The sequence below is a fragment of the Prinia subflava genome, chromosome 22 (genome assembly GCF_021018805.1).
Source record: "Prinia subflava isolate CZ2003 ecotype Zambia chromosome 22, Cam_Psub_1.2, whole genome shotgun sequence".
Lineage (NCBI taxonomy): Eukaryota > Metazoa > Chordata > Aves > Passeriformes > Cisticolidae > Prinia > Prinia subflava.
In genome coordinates, this window is record NC_086268.1 from 6338635 (window position 1) to 6359928 (window position 21294).

General features: G+C 48.0%; 1 protein-coding gene across 4 annotated transcripts in view; it reads left to right on the forward strand.

Annotated features, from left to right (window-relative positions):
* FLI1 (Fli-1 proto-oncogene, ETS transcription factor) overlaps positions 1 to 21294 on the forward strand; it is an 88740-nt gene that overhangs the window by 14179 nt on the left and 53267 nt on the right. The gene's annotated exons all lie outside the window — the stretch shown is intronic.

Genomic DNA, 21294 nt, shown 5'->3' on the forward strand with positions numbered 1-21294 from the left:
CTTCAGCAGCTTTTTTTTTGTTTTTTGGCGGGGCAAAAGCCCCGGGCTGGGGGAGAAACATCACCCTGTCTCGGGGGAAAGGGAAGCAGAGTGTGGCAAATAAACCACCAACATAACCAACCTCTGGTGGCCTTGAGCAACCAGGGGAGATGCTGGGGCTGGGAGAGCAGTTCCCCCTCCTGCCCTCCGGCCAGGGCGCCGCTCCTTCGGCCCCTGGAAAGATAATCCGAGCCCTTCCAAGCTCCCTGAGGTGCTTCTCCAAGCCCAGGCAGCACAGGGCGAGCTTTGGGGGACTCCTGTGTGACTCTGACGGGCTCTCCTTGCGGGAGCGCTGCGGAACAGGAGCAGCTCGGACAGAGGAGCCTTGAAGCGAGAGACGCTGTGGGTGTGTTTGGGTTGGAGGATTTCGAAAGATGCCTATCGCCTGCCTGGGTGGGGTGTCGTGCTCGTCTTAAAAGTGCCCTTTTTTTTTTTTTTTTTTTTTTTCTCTTTTTAAAATTTTTTTTCTCCTTTTTTTTTTATTTTTTTTATTTTGCTGACCTGGGTAGAACGAAGCTGCAAAGGGGCAGGAACTGAAACTATCTCCCTTAGATTGCAGCTTGTGACAAGTGCAAGGTTTGGAAGGATCTTAAGAGAAAGGGAAGGGAAGGAGATGGGCAGGAAGAGAAAATGGAAAGAGGAAAGAAAGAGGGAATGAAAGGGTGAATTTCAAAAAGGAAGGGAGAAAGCGGGAGTGTTGAAAGCACAATATTTGGCAGCTATGGCTAGAATAAGACAGGTTTTCCCATCCACCTCCTCAGATCTGTAGCAAAAGTAACCTGGGCCTCATTCAGGATACATTTAATGCACCACAACCTTCTTTGATTTGTGGAGCCCTAAATATTGTGCAGTGAAAGTGCAGAAATTCCCCATCTGTGCCTTTGCTGCGGTGCACACATGGACCTGCTTTTCTGCACAGGCCAGGAGCCCCCTGCCCCATCCCCTGAGCAGAGCTGGGCTGTTCCCCTCTCCCCCGTGGCTCCCGGAGCCCCGGAGCTGCTCCTCTCCCCCGCTGCACGGAGCTGCTCCCCCCAGGCTGCGGTTTGGGATGAGGAACTGCGACACTCCGCGCTCGGCGCAGTCACGTTGGAGGCTGCGGCCAAAGGAGGAACTCGGCCACATCCCAGGTCACTGCCCTGGGCCTGGGCCTGCTCTCCAGCTGCTCTGCCACTGCCCTGCTGCTGCAGGAATCCTGAGACTGCTGGGGCTGGGAGGAACAGGACCCAGAGGAGGGATCTCCTCCTGGGCTCCTTCACTGAGCCATTCCAGGATCAGCAGCACTTTGCAGGTCCCCGTGTCCTGTTTGTCCCCTCTGACAGTGTACCCTCTTTCTGTGCCACGCACTGAGATCAGTGCTCCTGTCCTGCCTAAAGGATTAGCTGAGACTTCTTGTAAATTTTCACGCTGGGCAGAAAACAGTGGCTTCCAGGGAGTGGCAGCTCCCCACACTGAGATGTGCTGCAGGCAGGGGTGAGACCCCCTTGCCTGGCTTCCCACAGGTGAAGGGCAGCACGAGAGGATGTGGCTTGAGAGGCTGCAATGTTTTTGGTGTGCTGAGCTCTGTATTCAACCTGTGCTGCAGGGTGGCTCTGACTCTGAGGGCACAGCAAAGCAACCCCAGGCACATCCAGAGCAAACCAATTTAACAGCAATTGTGCCCTCAGCTCTGCTTTACCATGTAGGCATTGATTTATCTCAGAGCTCTGCATTTGTATTGGGAAAAATATGGCAGAAAGATGCACATCGGTGACTGGAGAGCAAGAAAAACACAGAGAAAGGTTCTTTCATCATCTACAGCAAGAGCACAGGGCGGGCCCAGATGAAATCTGAGTTCCGGCATGGGGAAAGGCGCTTCCCACCCCAAACTCAGAAATATTCCTGTCCTTGGAGAGGACAACTACTAGATTTGGGACAGAGCTGTGCCCTCCAGATGATTTTCTTCTTGAGCAATTTAAATTTGACAAATGACTGGTTTTTTAAGGCAATGCAATATTATTGCACAGGGTTATTGTTTTAATTGAGCTGAAGCCTTTAACTGCAGACTGGCAGATGTAGGGGTTTGGGTCCAGCCCACTTTGCAAATCTCTCTCTTTGCCTGCAATCTCCAATATTAGGCTTGTACTTTCCTCTTCATCTTTTTGTCAGAAAGGGTCTTGATGACTCTCTGACTGCTGGTTTTACCTCCCTGGAGCAATTTAACTGCATGCCTGCCCAGCTGCAGATGAAAGGATAAATCCACTGGACCCTTGAGCCACGCTGGGGAAACAGGGCATGGCCGGAGAATAAATGTGATTGGGGTGATCCTTGTGGACACGGATCCCTTGTGGACATTGTGTGCAAGTGTGAATTGAGGTGTCCTCAGGCTTTCAGCCCAAACAGGGAATTCCATGGATATAAACATAAAACACAAGGTCACCTCAGGATTTTAGATCCTCATTCTCCACCATGCACTGACATCACATGTGACTGTCTGAGCCAGTGCACTGTAAAAATGAACCCATTTTTATTTGTTCACAAAGGATTATTTATCTTGAAGAGAATCAGATCACCTCCTGAGGAGGTTGGTGGCGATTTTTGCTGCATTCTCTAAACAATCTGTATAATATCTGCCATGAGAGGGACTGGCTGTCTTGGGAAGTGCCCCCTCAAAGGGCTCTGTGGAGGAAGAAGTGCAGGAGATCTTTGTGAGCTATTCCCACCTTCTGTTCATTTTCTGTGAACAGCACTGGTAGATGATGATGGGAGCCAGTGAAACGCCTGACTCTTGTGTTTGCACTAATTTTAAATAGTCACCAACATTTTTGTTGCGCTTCTAAACATTCGAATCCCATTTTCTTTGCGTTAACACGTCCCTTTGACCGGCTTGCATTGTGTTTGGGGTACTTGGGTTTTATTGTCTGACAATAAATCAGAAAAGGGCACATCTCATTAACAGCAAGATGCTTATGCATGGCCTTCCTCACAATAACAAATGGTGTGGTTTCAAACTGGTTTAATTGTTTCAGTTCCACTTTATGTATGAAGAATAATTAAAGCAAATATACTCGCCAGAGCTTGCTGGTTCATGAAAAAGTACATTTTGTGTGGCTGTTGCCTCCATTCCATGAAAACAAATTTATCGTGATATTGTGGCCATCAGTGAGCCCCTCTGAGGGACGCTCAGCGAGGATTTTGCATTATTCGAGTGGAGGACAACCGTGTCCTTGAATGGAGGACTCGTGTGTTGGCGTTGCCATAGCAAAGGGTGGGGCCGGCTTTTGGAGCAATCACTGTCGTTTGTGAGCTGGAGGCGTTTGCTCTCGCTCTCAAATTTGGCCATCGGGATCTCAGACTAAGAAAATGTTTCCTTTCTGAGCAATTTTGATGTCTGTTTGGCTCTTTTTAATCACCCCGGCTTTGGCCCCTGAGGGATGGCCTTTCCTGGCTAAAGGGTGTTGACTCCTGGGGCAAGCTCCTAATCTCCACACTGGAAAAATAATAAATAAATCACAAAGATTGGAGGGACAACAACTTTCCACGTTGCTGTCCCTCAAAAGCAATTTGGAACAAAACCATCTGGAATTTCCAGGGCATGAACAGCAATATTCCCTCCTACCCTAATCCCCGTTCAAAGATATTTATATTGCATAATAACTTTCCAACACCAAAAACTGTTTCAAAAGCTTTTATGATGGGGATATTTTGATGCTGCTGATTCATGTTCCCTTCGAGACCTGTGTGCAAAGGGACATCTCCTGCCTTAGCATGAACTTCCAGCCTCGGTGCTGCCAGCTCAGAGCGTCCAGTGCTGACTCCCACTTGCCAGCAAACACTGGGAAAGCCTTTTCCGAGCCTGTAGTGTATTTTTTTTCTGCTCAAAAAAAAAGATGATTGCTCTGGAGAAAACCTTTGCCCAACAAAACAATGCAACTTCTTGGATTTGAAGCCCTTGGGGTTCCTCTCCGAGGCTTTGAGGGGGTGCTGAGAGCCTGGTGTAGTTTCTGTTCACCTTCACAGGATGTGGTCACTCGAAGGAGTAGCAGTGCGTGTCTTGAGGATTTCACGCTTTTATTTGAGTTATTGATTTTAGTTCTGGGCTATTCCTTCTGTGAGGTGGGGAAGGAGCAGCTCCTGTCCCTGCTGGCAGCATTTCCCCGTGGGAGCTCCGTGGGTGCAGGGTGTTGCTCTTTGCAGTGTCACCAGCAGGAGCAGCACAGGGGAGGCTGTGCCTCGGAGTGAGCTCTGAGATGACACCCTGAGAGGTGAGATGTGCTGGGGGAAGGGCACTTTGAGAAAGCTTTGCAGGCAGCAGAGTTTATTTCCTTCAGGTCTCCCCTTCCTGGACTTACAGGACCTTTTTCCTCTTGAGTTCAGCTCCCATCTGCTCCAAAGGGTCAGGTCTGGAACACATGAATGTACAGCCTCAGCACAGAGCCTCTCCCAGTCCTTATTTTCCCCACAGCCTATCAGTGTTGAGGTTCCTTTACAGCCCCTCATCAGCTGCCCTTGAAAATCAAGTGTCTCTCCTTGTGCCTGAGTTCACCTGAGCACTTACAGACAGACCCTGTATCCCACCTCTGTGCAAACGTGCACCAGCAGGAGAATTAAAGGAGCCAAGGGAGCCTTAACTTCAGGGTTTCAGGTCTTTGTGGGTTTGCTGAACCCCTAAAGCTGCAGAAGCCTGGTGTGCATGGATGTGCCCCCAGAAAAAGCAGCTCTAACACATCGAGTTTAGTTCTATAACCTGGTTTGAAGTCAATTTGCACCAGAAATGTGAAATTCTCTCCAGATCTCTCACCTGAATTGGACAGCAGGTCTGTTTCCCTGCCTGTGCCTCTCCTGTGCTCTGGTGCACACCTGAACACAGATGCCCCCTGCACATGAAGCTCTGGCACCTAAAAGGAGCTGCCTGAGGGCACCTCAGTGACACGGGGCCTTTCACACAGCCCTGGGCGACAGCCAAGGACATTTTGTGAGCCAACAAATGTTTTCAGACAAGACTGTGGCCACACATTTATAGCTGGTTTGAAATGCAGATTAAAATATCCCCCCCAAATGTGGGTTTCTGCCTCCTTTGGGAATCACTGTCTGAGGTGGAGCCAAGCTGTGGGTGCTGTGTCACCTCAGCCACCCGGGCAGTCGGGGTGCCCTCATCACCCTTAAACCTGGATGAACAGCAACGTGTGTGGCAGGACAGTGCCTGATCTGCTCTGCTGAGTTCCAGGTATCAAAGCCCTCAAGATGTTGATGCATTTTCTGCTTGTTTTCTTCCTTCCTCTCATTACCAGGCCACATAATTACTGATGCGTATCTCCCCCGCCGGCAACGCCCACCTGCAAACCTGGCCCTGGTACCGAGGTGACCGCAAACGGTGCCTCCCTCCCGCCCTCCTCCCCCACCAGAAGCTTTTCCTTCAGCCCGAGGCACAGCCTCGAACCAAAGGGATGTGCAGCAGTGGGTCCTGACAAACCTCTTGCTTCTCCAAACAGCACCAAAGGCAAAATTTGGGAATAACACCCTGCCAAGGACATGGGGAAATAGAGGAAGAAGGTTCAATCACACAGGGGTTGTGCTAAATCCCAGCTTTTGCTTCTCTTCAGGATGCTGTACAGAAAATGACCCTTCATGTGTGCCCAGCATTCTTTCTTTTCCTGATTTTTCACTAAAATCCAGTAAGAAACACAGTCCAGGAGAGGAAGTATAATGGATAAGCTTGCTGCTTTATCTGCATTTATCTCCTTCTTGTTCTTCCAGCACAGACAAACCCAGGACTCCACCAGGGCTGTGAAGGAGTCAGAAAAAATTAAAATAAATTAGAAAGCCTTAAGCCCAGCCTGCCAAAGCTGCACAGCCAGGAACTGAACATTACCATCCTTGTCAGTCATCCAGAGGCAGTGAAAAATAACCCAGCAGGCAGCAGAGCATCTCATTACTCATCTGCTGATTCCTCATTCAGCAAAAAACCCCTGCCCTTCTTAATACTGCTGGTTTTGATCTGAAGGGAAGAGATAAATCAGCAAGAATACAGTTTTTTAAGTTGGTTGATGAGTGAAAGAAAGAAACTGGAGTAAGGTATGGTGGGGTCAGGGGAAGGTGTGGTGAGTTCAGGAAACTGACTTCTGTATGATGCGAAAATACTTCTTTGAATGGCTTTTTATAGCAACTTCTCTTAAAAGAAAAAAGAAGATAAGGAAAAGATTAGGAGAGGTTAAAATACTCTTTTTACAGCTAAATGCAAAATTTGGCTCTCTGGCTTCTTCTGAATATCTCTTCTTGTTGTTCCAAGCTTGATTGACTTATAACTGCATCTGAACCAACCTCACATCAGTTCCTTTTTATCAGCCAGAGTGAGACTTCCTGTGCTCCACAGTCTGGTTTCCTGATGTGTTTCCTTTTTCCTTTTAACAGAACAAAGGAAACTGTAACTCCTCCACTGCTCCTGTTCCCAATCTCCCTGGGACTCCACACACTCTTACCATCCAACCTTTCCCTTGTATTTTCTCTGCCTGGAGTTCCAGTGCCCTCTTCATCTCTGTCAGCTGCAGGGGGGCAAGAACTGAGTGCTATTGAAAGGAAACCACTGCCAGAGCCATCACCACCGGCAGCTTTCAGTAGCTAAAATGTAGTAAAGCAGAAAGGGAAACTCTTCACCCAAAGGCTCAGTGTGTCACTGCAGAGATGGGATTTTTAATGTCCTGCTGAAGAAAATATCAGGTGTTGGGGTCTCACTGATTTGCTCAGGCTGATGTTGTGAACTTTGATACTTGAACTTGGGAATTTGTGTCCTCAAATGTGTGGGCCACTGGTGGAAATGCTCCCCAAAAAGGTCACACTTGCACAGTCACTGCCCTGGCACACACTGGAACTGGCAACCCTGTGTATTATATTTTAATTTGGATTATTTTCAAACCACCCCACTGAAGGGCAATTACCCTCTTCTTGCACTGGTTTTCTCTCAGCTGTGAGGGGCTGCAGCTCTCCTTGAGTCCTGCCATTCATACAAGGAACAGCCTATGGCTGCAAAATCCAAATTCTGCCCTGCAGTGAGGATCCTTTTCCTTGGGAAAGCCCCTTTTTCCCAGCTCTTCTGCTGAGATGCTCCATCCCTTCATAACCCCCATATCTCAGAGCTGAGGCTTTTTCTGCAGAAAAATCCTAAGTTCTTGTTCACTTGACTTACAAGAATCCCTCGTTTTCCTGTTCAGACAGAGGAACACGAGCTCAGAGCAGGACTGAGTGACCCTATAAAAATCCCTCAAACACAACCAGAATCCACTGGAAAAGTGTGGAATTGATGCTAGTGCAGAGTTCAGAGCAAAGCTGGGCCTGATTCCAAGGAATAGACATGGGATATCTGCAAATTCCCACTGAAATCAGTGTGAAGAGCTCATGCTTAGATTTTATCCATTCATCCAAACCCACGAGGTCAGCAGGATTAGGAAGGAGAAGGGGAATTGGGCTGTGCAGCCCCTTGGCCACCTGGGTGTGGAGGGAAAGGGAATTTGCCAACTCAACCTGCCCAGAGCAGGCAGCTGAAATCCCAGGCTCTTTTATTCAAACCATCAGCACTCAGGAACAGCAGAACCTGGAAAAGGATTGGATGCTCTGGACTTATGCTGTGTCCTGAATATGCCTGAACGTGTGTCTGTGGTGTGGAAGGGTGGCCAGGGCAAGGCACTGGTTACACCAGGCTGAGGCAGCAGAGGATTCCTGCACCACATCCAGGGACAGAGTTCCCAGGGAATCCTCCTCACCCAAGACTAAGGAAGCAGCAGGAGCTGCATTATTTTCATCCAGGAAAAGAATAAACATCATTGCCTCCCTACAGGACTGCCTTTCTGCAGGTTTCTGTGCACTGCTTTGAGGTGTTCTCATGCACCTTTACAGCCAAAAAATGTCATTGTTAATCTAATCACCTTGGAATGCTCAGCAAAAGGCATCAGAACATTATATCCCTACTGTAAAATCCAGGGGAAAACGAAGGAAGTTTTGCCTTTTCTGCTGGGTTCTGTTTATGAAACAATTTCTATGCAGTATAATTCAATTTCCATAAAAACTCCATTGATTTAATCCCTATTAAATTCTGAGGATTTGTCCGTGAGGGTTGTGCTGCAGCTCAGCCCTTAGGACTGACTCCTGATTAGAACCAGAAGTTGTGGCTCTAGGATTAATTCCTTGTATTATGGGAGTTGTCTCCAGAGGCTCCCATCAAGGGGAACCCTGGCACGTAGATGGAATAAGAGCCCAAAATCCAAGCAGGCAAAGGGAAAAAGGAAAAACAACCAGGAGATGAAATACAGGAAGCATCTGGTCACTCAGCAAGGCACTAGCAGAGACAAAAAAAATTCTGTTCACAAGTTCCTGGTGTCAGAATTGCCCAGGGACTGGTGGATTTTAAACACCTTCCGTGGTTTTACCACTGAAAAGTCACCAGAGGCAGAAATGATTGATACAGTACAAGCTGAAAAGGGGACAGATCCCTTCACCATTGTTCCCAAAAGCCTGGGAGCTGTTTTGAGCAGCTGCTGTGGATGTCTCCAAGGCCACTAAGGATCCAGACCAGGCTGGGCAGCCAGAGGTCCTTCAGGGCCACTCTGCTGCAGCAGGGACAATTTTTCTGCCAATGACACTCCCAACCCAAAGCAGAATTCACATGACACAAGCTGTAACAGTCTTCCTTAATTAGATCTAATATGCCAATGTATATCTTTCCACAGCACAAATATTTATATTTTGCTGGTATTTCTAAACTCATACATCTGACTTTGTTAGAACCAACCAAGCTTTCAAATAAGCACTTCAGGGAGTGATTTCTTAGGCCAGAACTCTCAGTATCATCCTGCAAATATTACCAAAATTGTCTTTAACAGCTCCAGTGACAGGAGAAGGAATGAGCCTGGGTGAGGGACAAAGAGCACAGAATGTTTGATCAGGGTCTGGGGTGCTTTGAACTGCACACATTTCCCCTGAATCCATTTTTCTACCAGACAAGTGTGCGTGCAAGTTTCAATTTGACTCCAGAGGTGGTGAATTCCCCCAGGACACTTGGATTGTGCTGGAAATCTGAGATGTCTCCAGAAGGAGAAGGGAGAAACGCGATGGTCTGGGTCCAGCTCCTGCTCCTGCCCTGCCCACCCTCACCCAGCCTCTGTGCACAGCCTCCCAGGATAGGGTTTGTCCTGCAGTGTGGGCTGCAGAAAGGGAGCAGGAGCATGGGCAGGTCCAGGATGAAAAGTGTTCTTACCCACACAGGAACTGGACACATGCAGGACAGGTTTTTGGCGTGGCACCTCTCGGGCCTTTCCTCTGTGCTGCCCTTGGCAACGACACTGGATCCTCTGGAGTGTGATCAGAGTGAGCAAGGCTGTGTAAAAACCTTACTCCATATGCAACCCCATGTGATCCTTTGTGTGGCAGGAAAAGTGTGAATCCAATTTCAACTCCAAACCTGTTGTTATGATTTTTGGGTGGCATAGAAGTAACGACATGACTCTCGATATGATGATGAAAATGAGAGCAATCTTTATTCTTCTAAATTCTCTATACAGTAGTTCAGCACAATCCATATGATTGGTCCTTAGAGCCTACACCTCTTTATAAATACCTTTTGCCAGTAAACAGGTTGGAAAAACAGCACCTGCTGATGGTTTTTCACTTCCCAAGGTTTGTTTAGTTCTTCTTTGAGATTTTCCCAGGCCAGAATGAGAAAGCTGCTCCCTTGTCCTCCTCAGGCCTGTGTGAAGGTGGTGTGTGAATGATTTCACACAGACACTGCGGCTGCCTGATGCCTACATTCAGACCATTGTCAGTACCACACAAACCCAAACTCACTCCTGCCAGGGATAACATTTTCTGCCCATCGGCGTTAAAGTTGCTCTCTCCCCTTTGCTGGTTTCCACAGGGCATCCCAAACCCAGCTTCACAGCTGCAGGAATGCTTCCCCTGCACAGCACTCCCAGAGCAGCAGGCAAAGGTTTTAACAAAGGGACAGAGTTCATCCCCTCCAGAAAGGGAAAGCAATGCCCTGAAGTTCAAGCTGGCTTGCAATAAACCCTCTGGATTTGCACCATGGCGTCCGAGAGCAGACGTGCTCTCATCCTCACAGGACACAGCCTGGTCAGTAATGGATGGAATAAACTTGCAGTTTGCTCCCTGCTCCTCAGTTTTGGTATTCTCCTATGTCATCTGTGCTGCAGGAAGGATGTAATTATGGTTGGTCATTAGTGTGAGGAATTATTTGTGCTGCAGCAGTGCCTGGAGACCAGTGTGGTCTCTGCTGTGTGTAACAGGAGAGTCTCCCTCAAAATTCCTGAACAGTGAAGAAAAGTTAAGGCACTTAATTTGAACTCCAGAGTAGGAGCAGTTCTCGGGCTCTGCTCTGCTGTCAGACAGGACCATGTGTTGTCATTCCTTTCCCAAAATCTCCAGTGTTTCTGTAAAGGATTTTCTTTCCACCCCCACTGCTCCCCATTGAACAGGATTTCTGTAACTTCTTCCTTCTGAGGTTTGAACACTTTCTTCTGACTAGGGGCTGGCATTTGCTCATGACTGATTCATGCCTTTCTCATGCCAGCACCACTGCAGCACTTTCCCTTCCCAGGACTTCTGTCCCCAGTGCATTTACAGACCACTGCCGTACCTCCCTCTTGCTTTCACTGGGACAAACAAAACCCTCACAATCCCTTCAGACCTTCCTTCTCCTTAGCCCTCAGTTGCACCTGATCCCATCTGAATTTGCATTTTCTCAGCATCACTGCAGTGGCACATGCTGTTCCCAGGGCTTGGCTGGAAGTGCCTCCTGATGCAATCCTGGGATTGGGATGCTTTGGCTTTTTTCAGTTCTGGTAAATCAGAAAACTCTGTGTTGTTCATTGCCTCCAGTCTTTGTGTCAGCAGTGCCCAGCCTGGCTCAGTTGTTGTGCCACTGTAGGATCGAAGGCACTTCACTTCTCTGTACCTCAGCTTCCCATCCGTGGGGCTCAGCAAATCCTCTCTTCCCTCCCTGCCCACTCTGGTCTGGTTGCAGTGATGCTCTCCCAGGTTGGGAATGACTTTGGTTCTGTTCAGGAGCAGTAGAGATGTCAGTGCAGGCCTGTCCTGCAGTGCCAAGGCATGGACAGAGAGGTCAGTGCTTGTTCCCACCATTGTCCTTCACTGACATCCCACAACCTTCTGCCTGTCCTGAGGTGGACCTAGCTCAGCCTTTGGGGTCCTGCACATGTTTGCAGCATGGCTTTGGAGAACAGCAGCAATGTTTTCCCACACACCAAAGGACATTCCAGAGGAGGAGGCAGAGTGTGAAGGCCTACAGGTTTTCCAGGGGTTTGCAGCAAGTGCCCTGGAGGAGGAGGAGGCAGCAGAGCCCATGTGTGTGGCCCTGGAGCTGCTCCATGGATCCACACACATAGCACTGCCAGCCTTTCAGCAGGGCCTAAATACCAGATGGCTTCTTGCACAACCCAGACTCGATGTGTTTAAAAGCCAGCACCAGAACAGGTTCAGGAGCCTGCTCTGATTCTCTTTTTCATCCATCCATTTCCTACCCTGTTGCAGTGTGAGGCTCTGTCGTTTCAAAACTAACACCTGCAGGCCTCCAAAAATAAAAAAGAATTCATTAATTAACATAACCCTAAGCCACAGAAACTCTACCTTGTGAGCAGCCCTTTGCTCACCATGTGCAGTCCTGTGCTGGGCTGGGGGAGTTCAGGTGGCCAGGAAAACCTTTGGAAATGTGGGATGTGGGAGGTGCATGTCCTCCAGCAGAGAGGGGAAATGTCAACGTGTTTGGGGTAGCAGGGGAGCAGAGAGGGAGCTGGATGTGCAGAGAAATCCCTCCAAGTCCTGACAGATCACTCTCCCAAGGCCTTTCCTTACCCAGCTCCTGACCTCAGCTGTTTTCAGGTCCTGAGGGCTCCATTCTGGCTGAGCTGAGGCTCCACAAGGTGTGTGCAGCTTTCACAGCCTCTCCTACGGCACACAAGAACCACCCTGTGGTCCCCTCTGTTTCCATCAGTGCCTCACGTCCCCCTGGCTCCTCTCAGCCTGCCCAGGTGTTTGGGGTACCTGCAAGTGCAGCAGTGTCTGCTCCAGGTGGGCACACTCAGGGTTTGTGCACACAGGGCTCGATGGATGCCCTGGGTAAACAAAGGGCTGCTCCAGAGTGTCATCAGCTCAGGGATTAAAGGAGGGTGGTTGTGCTCTCACCCTCTACAAACAGCTAAGTGGTGGAGTTAAGCAAACAGCTGTAAAATGGCTCAGTCTCAGGCAATGCTAATTTCATATATCACAGAATCACTGCGTGTGGTGGGTTGGGAGGGACCTTAAAAATCACCTTGTTCCATCCCCTGCTGTGGGCAGGGACACCTTCCACCAGACCAGCTTGCTCCAAGCCTGGCTTTGGACACTTCCAGGGATGGGGCAGCCACAGCTTCTCTGGGCAATCCATACCAAGGTCTCAAAATATGAATTTATGATCCGGTCCTGGCTCTGCCAGTGACATTTTGTGCAGCCTCAAGAGGCCACTGAAGTTTCAGGCAGGCCTGGTCATTCCCTGTTTATCCCCTGCCTGCCCATTCCTTGAGCTGTTTGGAATAGGAGCCATCCCCCAGGGTATATTTGGCCAGCACAAGCACAGGGACAGCTTGAGGGTTGATCATCCCGGCTTGGTAGGTGTGAATTTCCCCAGGAATTGTGTCCAAGACCTGCCCGTGGATATTCACTTTCTGTTATGACTCAGTTGAAGGGTTATGGAGATAAGGATATTTCTAGATGAGAAACATGTTCAGAAACCTGCCATTATCTGTGACAAAGTTTTCTGAGCATAGGAGATCCTAATCAGACATCTATTATTTAGTGAGAAGATAACGAGGAGAGAGCTCTCTGCTGGTATCTACTCTGCTCAGCAGATAACAATCAGCTCACATGCCCCTCTTTAAAAGCTCCTAACTTTGGGTAGAATCAAACCCTACAAGTGTTGTCTCCTTGGCTTTATTCCTCCTCCTTACCCAGAAACCCAGAGCAAATCACTAGAAAGTTCTTGATTTTCCTAATTGTAAAATAATAATGGGAAATGCTCTTCTGTGGTAAAGCTGCGAAGTGGCAAATCTCCACCAAGAGTTTTGTAAGCCCTGGATAAAGAACATGCAGGTGCCTTAAATGTCAGCAGAAAATCTCTCTGAAATCCAGTTCAAAGCAGCTGGATGCGAGAGTTGCAGCTTTTGAAACTAGGAAAGAACTATTTATAGGACATAAAGTGTTCTGGTACTTGTGAAACACAGAGAGGCGCAGCCTGTGCTCTGCAGCCCTAAAGCAGTGCAGTAAGAGCAGCTTCGTGGGACACGCTGTGCTGGGCCTGTGCAGTCCCAGCCCTTCAGCCCCAGCAGGGAGGGGGGAGTGCATCCCACAGCGTGTCCAGGGTCCTGTGGGATGGAGCTGGCACTGCCTGCCCAGCACTGCCCACTGCCAGGGACACCACTTCTCTTTCCAGTCCTGACAGAGATGTAAAGGCAACATTAGCCGTGGGCTGCTTTTCCCAGGCAGGGAGGTGCGTGAGGTGTCTGGGAAGCACAGAAGATCCGTGCTCTGGTGATGTGGGATCAGAACCTGAGAGCAGCAGAGGAGCACAGCTCCCTTTCCCGTGCCCTGGGCTCTCTCAGCGCTGTCTTTGTTTGATTTTGGGCTGCTGGGACAGGTGCAAATCTGCTTCCAGATCACACCCGGGTACATGGGAGGCAAATTTTTCCAAGAGGCTGCAAAAACAAGAAACAGCTCTTGTCTCTCAATGCTCCATAGAACCAGGGGCTCTTCTGCAGCACCTGATGGGGTCTTTCCCCCTCTGCTGCACCTTTGTGTCTGCCTGGACAGTCATTTAGCAAGTGCCATTTGTGGCGAGCTGATTCTTAAAAGACAAAGGGGTGAAAAAAAGGCCGTTGAAATGAGTTTTGGTTTTTGAGCAGGCTCAGAGCTTTGGTTGGGTGTGGGGGCAGTGCAAGAGTGGAGTGCAGGTGTGAGAGGCTGTTGCTTCATCACTCAGAGAGAAAGGATGCACAGGCTAAACAAAAAGATGCAGAAGACAAACGAAAAGGTGCTGAAGTTATATAAAAAGATGCACAAGTTATACAAAAAGAGGTACAAGCTAAACAGAAAGATGCAGATCCTGAATAAAAAGGTGCACAAGGTAAATTAAAAGATGCCCAAGTTGTATAAAAAGATGCCCAGGTTAAATAAAAAGGTGCACCAGGCACCAGTAGGCTTCACAACCTGAAGCCTAGAGGACCTAGTCCCCTGATAAAGTCATTCACCTGCTCTTCTGGGCATGAAATAATGTAATTTAGAAAAGTGCTCATTATCTCACTAGGTCAAGGACATTTGTTAGTGCAGGAGCTGAGAAAGGTGCCATGAAGCCCAGGTTTCCTCCCTCTGGTTGTACCTCAGTGACGTGAGGCAGAGTGGGATGAATTTCTGGAATATTAGGAAATTCAGGAATATTCTTTACACATAAACTGCAGGAGCTTCCATAGTTACCTTGGTGAAGGAAATGAGAACAGCCTGGAATTTGTGGGGTTTGGTGGACAATAATAATGCAGCTTCAGGGAAGCTTCTGCACCCCCCAAAGGCACAGAGGGCAGCCCTGGGATGAGGCTGGGATGCATTCCCTGTTTGCCAGAAGAGACTGAGGACGTGAGGAGCTGTGGGAGCCACAGTCAGGTGACAGCAGCCACCAAGGCTCCCCTGTCACCGAGGTGGGCCCACCACAAGCCCCTGGTGTGATGGGGGTGCAGCAGCCAGAGGTGTTGGTACCTGGGCACCCACAGCCAGGGAGGCCCTGGGCAATCAGGGAGCGCAGAAGAGAAGCCAGGGAAGGAACAGTGCAGGGCCAACCGGCCACTGCAGAGGGATGGTGAGAGAAGAGTGCTGGGTGACAAGGCAGTGCTGCTGCCAGCACTTGTGGGATTTGGTTCTCATCTGGAAAGCCTGGGTTATGCTCTAATTGCATAAGAATATTAACTTTTGTTTAATAGAACTGAATTTTTTAAGATTGCAGGGAAGAGCTTGAAATGACATCCTGTAAAGTTTGAAAAACCAGTTATAAATACAATTCCGTGTTCAATTAAGATTATGTTCAATTAAAGCATGGGACTGGAAAGCAAAGCCCCTCATGGCTTGCTGTGTGCATCCTACTAAGGATCATCAGCACCTGTCATGAATAAAAATGTAAAAACCAACAGCAGGATGGTTTCAGAAGTCTAATTTTAGTCTGTGAGTGACGAACTGGCAAGGGAGGGGGAGGCAGAACCTCGGGGTGAGGGATGGACAAGGATGGCTTTAAAAAGGAGCTCTGAGCAGGACCTGGAGCAGACACACCTGGGGGTGCCTGGAGCCCCACTAATGGGTGGGACGGAGGAAGAAACCCTGGGGCAGAGCACGGGGCCAGCGGGAGGGAGGGAGCTCTGCCAGGTACCAGCTCATCATTCCGAAATTAAACCTGCCGAAGCCCAGCAAAAGGCTTTTCGGGAGCTGAGGTCACACGCCTCGTTTGTCCCCCGGCAGCCCGTTGGGTCTCTATTCTCGCCTCTCTCGCGCAGACGATGAAAGGAGCAGGAGCATGTTTATTAATCGGGGTTGACAATAGGACACCTGGACCAGCACCTGTCCGGACAGGATGCAAATGAGCCCGGGGAGCAGCCCGTGCTTGCTGCAGCCCTAATGAAACGCTAATAGCTCTAATAATGCCTCGCACGGCATTCACGGGGCATTGGCTCAATTGCAGTAATTAATGCGCCCATCCCGAGCTGCAACTCCCATTCACAGGCGCTTCCTGACGCTTTGCTCTCGTTGTTTGTTTTTTAAACACGCAAACCCGGGACTTATTATATTTGCAAACAATGGCCTCGTGGAGATGCTCTGATTTACTGCAGAGATAGAAGGGGATGATGTTTGACAGCCTAAATTAAAGCAGGATTTCCTTGTGTTTTCTCAAAGGAAAGGTTAACATTTGCTAATAACTGTCAGAGGCTGCAAACGGTCTCAGTGTCATATGATGGATTTTTTCTGATTGCTTTTAATCAAGGTTTTCAGATATCGTGGGGTGTAAACAGAGAAATGAGCTGAGCACTCATGAGTTGAACAAACCTCAGGAGATGTGACTCAGATAAGGAAAAACTGTTCTGACAATGAAGTAATGGCAGGTTCTTTGCTGCTCGAGATCCACTCTTTATCATTATTATTTTAGCGTTCCCCATTCCATATCTGAGGCCGAGATAAACTGCTCGGCAGGGATGAAGATGGGCTTGCAAAGGCTGTGTGGGAGGGTGGAGGGCTCTTTACCCCACAGAGATATCAAGTTCTTGCATTATCTACTTCACCTCCCATATTTGGGGTGTTTTTTTGCCTCTTCAGGGAAATTTAGATGATGAGAATAAATTAGAAAAAGTCTCTTTACATGTTCAAATCAGAAAGATGGTAAAGTTGTGGCTGGGGATATGGAGATGATCTGTCCATGAGAATTATTACTTCTTGCTGGATGCCTCCCCTCGAAAAAAGGGATAAATGGGGAGGTGTTTCAAGACCCCATTTGAAAATAAAGGACACAGAAATGATGCCCCAAAGAGACTTGCAAGAAAGGAGGAGTCTGAGCCCTGATAAAAGGCATTTTGAGCCATCCATTTCTTTGTTAATAGGACCCAAAATGTGAGAAGAACTTTGGTGCAGTTGCAGCAGGGCCTGCATTTCTTAATACCTCGGGACACTGATGTGTGAGAGGTTGTTTTTCTTTTGTGCCATCTCGGGGGGGGATTTGCAAACCTGCAGAAACCAAGGTCTGGGCCAGCCCTGGGGGTTACGGGGGCTCCTGTTGGCACTGGGAGAGGGGGTGGTGGGGCCTCCTGGTGCTCAGCAGAGCTGGAAAAGGCAGAGGAGGGAAAGGCGAGAAGGATGAGAGTCTGGCAGGAGCACACGGGGTGAAGTGCATGCAAACCTCCAGCTGACACAAGCTGTGTCCTCTCCCACGAAAAGCTTCATCATAATCTGTGCAGAACATCACTTCAGGATAAACACAATCCTGCTATAAATACCCCCGGCCATTTCCTGTTGTTCTTTCTGCAGCTTGCACAGGGTTTGTGTCTGTGTGGGGTGACTGAGGGTGTGACTGGATCCACACAGTCACACACGCGTCCCCTGCTCTGGGCTCCAGTGAAAATGGCTTTTTCTGCCTAAAATCAGGCACTCTGGGATTTGTGCCACTGAGCTGAACATTCGTCCTTAATGAACCAGGAATATTCTTCATGGAAGGAATTCAGGGCAGCAAAACGGTAAATTCTCCTGCTCGAGAGATGAGTTGATTTGAATGTCTATATACACTTAATTACAGTTAAATTAATTACAGTACATTACTTAATTACAGTTTAATACACACTTCCCATCCCTGGAAGTGCCACAAGCCAGGTTGGATGGGCCTTGGAGTGACCTGGGATAGTGGAAGGTGTCCCTGCCTATGGGGTGGAACAGATTTCTAAGGTCTCCCAGCTCAAACTGTTCAGGGATCCTATGACACAGTTTGTCACATTCATGCACATTTCCATCCCAGGTTATTTCAATTTATACCCATTCTTAATTTTGACTGTCAAAGGAAATCGAGCACATTAAAACCTAAATTGAGAGAAGCAGAAATGCAAACTCCTCCTGGCTTGTTTTACTGAATTTTGTTATTTTAAGTGGATTTGTGATTTCAGTGAAAATGGAAGCAAAGTCATACTCCCATCTGCATGTTAATCACAGAAATACTTCAAGGAGAAAGGAAATAAACTGAGGGGAGGGCCCTGGATCCTCATGTATGAATTTACAGCACTGGACTGAAAGTTTCTGCAACTACAGAATTTTTAATTCAGCAATTTCATTCAAACCACTAGTTTTTTTTAATAGTGTTAGCAATATCCTTTTTGCTAAACAGAATTAACTGAAAGCCTGGGTTATAAATACTTGGTTTAGGGTTTCTACCCAAACAGAGCTAAAAACTTAGTGTCATACATGAAAGATAACTTGGGCACATCCAAAGTAGACACTGTGCTGTTTGAGTCTTTAAAAGTTCATTCCCAAAGTGAAAAACAAACCCAGATTTACATTGTTCAGATTTATTAAGCTTGGATCTCTCTTTGTGGTTGGTTCTAATCAGAGAGTCAATCCCATCTTTATGAAACTACAGAAATTATAAATTGTTCCTTCAGTTTGTATGACAAATGGGAAGGGAATTCTTCAGGAGATCATGGACAGACTGAAACTGCCCCACAGGGGAAAGAACTGATTCCTTTGCTCCTGTCCACAAAATCATACTGAAATCCTCAGAAGCAGAATGTTCTTTTCAAAGATCATTGTAGACCAATTTCCCAAAGCAAAGCAGCGAGGCAGAGTAGGTGTGTGCAGTGGAGCTGTTTGGTGTGAGAGGCACCGAAGGAAATGGGAATTGCAGGCAAGGCTGGGGAGAAAAGGCCCACTGAATGAAACAGAGACAGAATGTTCTGTCCCTGCTCTGCCTGATCGAGGCCTCACCTCCACGCTGTTTTATATCAGCTGAGTGAAGGCAGAGAGTAGGATCTGAGAAGATTTAAATGAAGGATAAAATGTATTTGCTTGCCTGATTCAGCTTCTCCCCTTTGAAGATGTCCCTGAAGAAAACCCCTTGTTCACACATCCCACTGCAGCTCAGCACCTAAGGCAGGGCCCTGACAACCCAAATTCTTGTGCTCTCAGCCCGATTTTGCTGCAGTTGGGCTGTGTGACCCTCAGTGAGTGACGTCTTTGGGCCTCCTGTGACTGTGTTACAGAAAGGGTGTTCAGAGATGAGAAAAGCTGCGTGAAATCTGCCCCTAAAGGTGACCTTTAGTGTGTGAGAGAGAGGCAGACAATATTTTGACATGTTTAACAACCCACACCAACATTTTTCCTTGATGACACTGAAAAAATTGTTTCCCTGGTTAACCCTGATGTCCCCCAGCATTCCCAAACTTGTTCTATCTGGGGTGACATGGAGAAAGAGGAGGGGAGAGTAAAACATCCGCAATTACATCAGTGTGAGACACATAAAATTATCTGGCCATGATCTCCACGGCCTCTGCCCCCCTAAAGCAAATTTATCTGTGTAATTAAAATGTGACCAATAGAGGCTTTTGCCCCACCAGCTTCTCCTGGGAGCTGACTCCTATTTCCAATCTATTCCTCCCCACATCCCTGGCAGTGTCCAAGGCCAGGTTGGACAGGGTTTGGAGCACCCTGGGATAGTGGAAGGTGCCCCTGCCCATGGCAGGGGGTGGAACTGGATGGGCTTTAAGGACCCTCCAGCCAAAACCCCTCTGTGACTCTGCGATTCTAATTTTGAAGTGCTTTACCCATTTTCTCTCTTCCCCCTATTTTGTAGTAGCTCCATCCGGTGTTTTGTCAGCAAGTTCCCAAACAGGCTCCAGGTCCTTTCAAAGCTTTACTCTGTGTGAGACACTGATTTTTTTACTGACAACCCCATAAACATCATGTGAAGCAATGTTTGAGATCATTTTGTTGTCCCCATGGAAGAGAAATTCCATCATCACCATCACCTCAGACCCGCAGGAGGAGGCAGGGCAGCTCCCAGGGAGGCATTGCTGAATTGTTGAAATCTCACTCCTAGAGGATGCTGATGAGGAAGGTGACTGTCACACTCGCCATGAGGCACTCCTGCCTCTCCCCTTGGATGTTCCCGTGTGACCTTCCCAACCAGGGAGAACCTGTGCCTTCAAAGAGGCCCCACTGAGCTCTCTGAGTGCTGGGAGGAAAATCAGACCCCCAGAACACTCAACTCAGGTTTGCAAGAGCTGCTCAGGCCAGTCTGTGTCAGGTATCACAGGAGGATCCAGTTTTCCTTTGGTTTCTCTGAGACCTTCATTGTCCTGCCAAGAGAAGAATCTGATGTAGTTTGAGTCACCAGGATATCAAAATACCAAATGTTATTGATATTGAGGTACCTGTGCAGTCAATTGGCCAAAACCAAAATAGATTTTCTTAAATTATTTCTAAGCATCCAATTGCTTCTTTAGGTGTTTGTATAAACCATTAAAATAAAATTAAAAGTCTACAGACTACGACTGCTTGGATACTGGAGGTTTTCCAGGACAGATCCTGTGTCAGGGCTGGAATCACTCCTGCATTCACACACAGCTGATATACACACAAAAGAGTTGCAGGGAAGGTTGGATCACACATCACCCCAAAGGCAAAGCTCCCACTAGCTGTGCTGGCATGGGGAGCCTGACTTTGGCCCTGTCCCCAAAGGCTGTGACAGAATTCACTGTGTTTGTACCAGGGGTATGTACAGGAGAGTCCTGTGGGATACAACCTGGCCTTTTCCTACGTGGTGTCTTTTCCTCAGAAGGATGCAAATGGATCCAAGCCCTCCTGTTCCCTGCACAGGCTGAGTTCTGACAGGCTGCCCTACTTGGTGCCTTCTCAGCTTTTTCAAGTTTTCCTTTGAAACTCCACTTTAGCTGGAAACCGATTGCAGTACTTTAAGGAAACTGAAAAGGTTAAAACTGCAATGAAACACTCAGCATATCCAAAAAAACTTTGGATAATTTAAGATGGAATTTTCAGGATAATTGTTTTGACCTTCTGTCCAGCATTAGGATTGAAAATTTTCCCCCAGCTTCCAGAATTTTCTCAGGATATGACAAGGACCTCCCACCACAATCTAGGCTTTTCCATCTCTTACCCCATAGCCTTGACATCCTTTTCCCCCTTCATTTTACACAGAAAACTTTGGCTAGAGCTGAACAAACAACTTTGCTGCCGAGATGGTAAATGAGCCCCCATTTCCCAAATGTCACTGTAGTACTGAAACCACAGGACCATCTTGTGGGCGCTTCCTGGCCATTTCCTGCTTTCTTGAAAGCTGAGGAAATGAGGTATGCTGAGGTGTGAACTCTATTTGTTTGTATGGAGAGAGCACTAAGAGACAGAGATACAGCCCATGACCACGGTGCCAGGCTCAGAAAAGAAAAAAAACAAAAACCCAACCCTAAGAGCCCATTCCCAAGGCATTTACAAATGAATGTTAAACAATGCATCTGGATAAACCTGTAGGGACTGTCTGACACTCCCAGTCAGGGCAAAACACAGGCTTGGCTTAGGACGATGCCAAGGTGTGCCTCAACTGATTTTCTTTGGTGTTAAGCCCTTGGTTTCACTAAAATCAGGAATGGGTCTTTGAGGGGTGGTTGGTTGTTGGTTTGGTTTGGTTTGGTTTGGTTTGGTTCG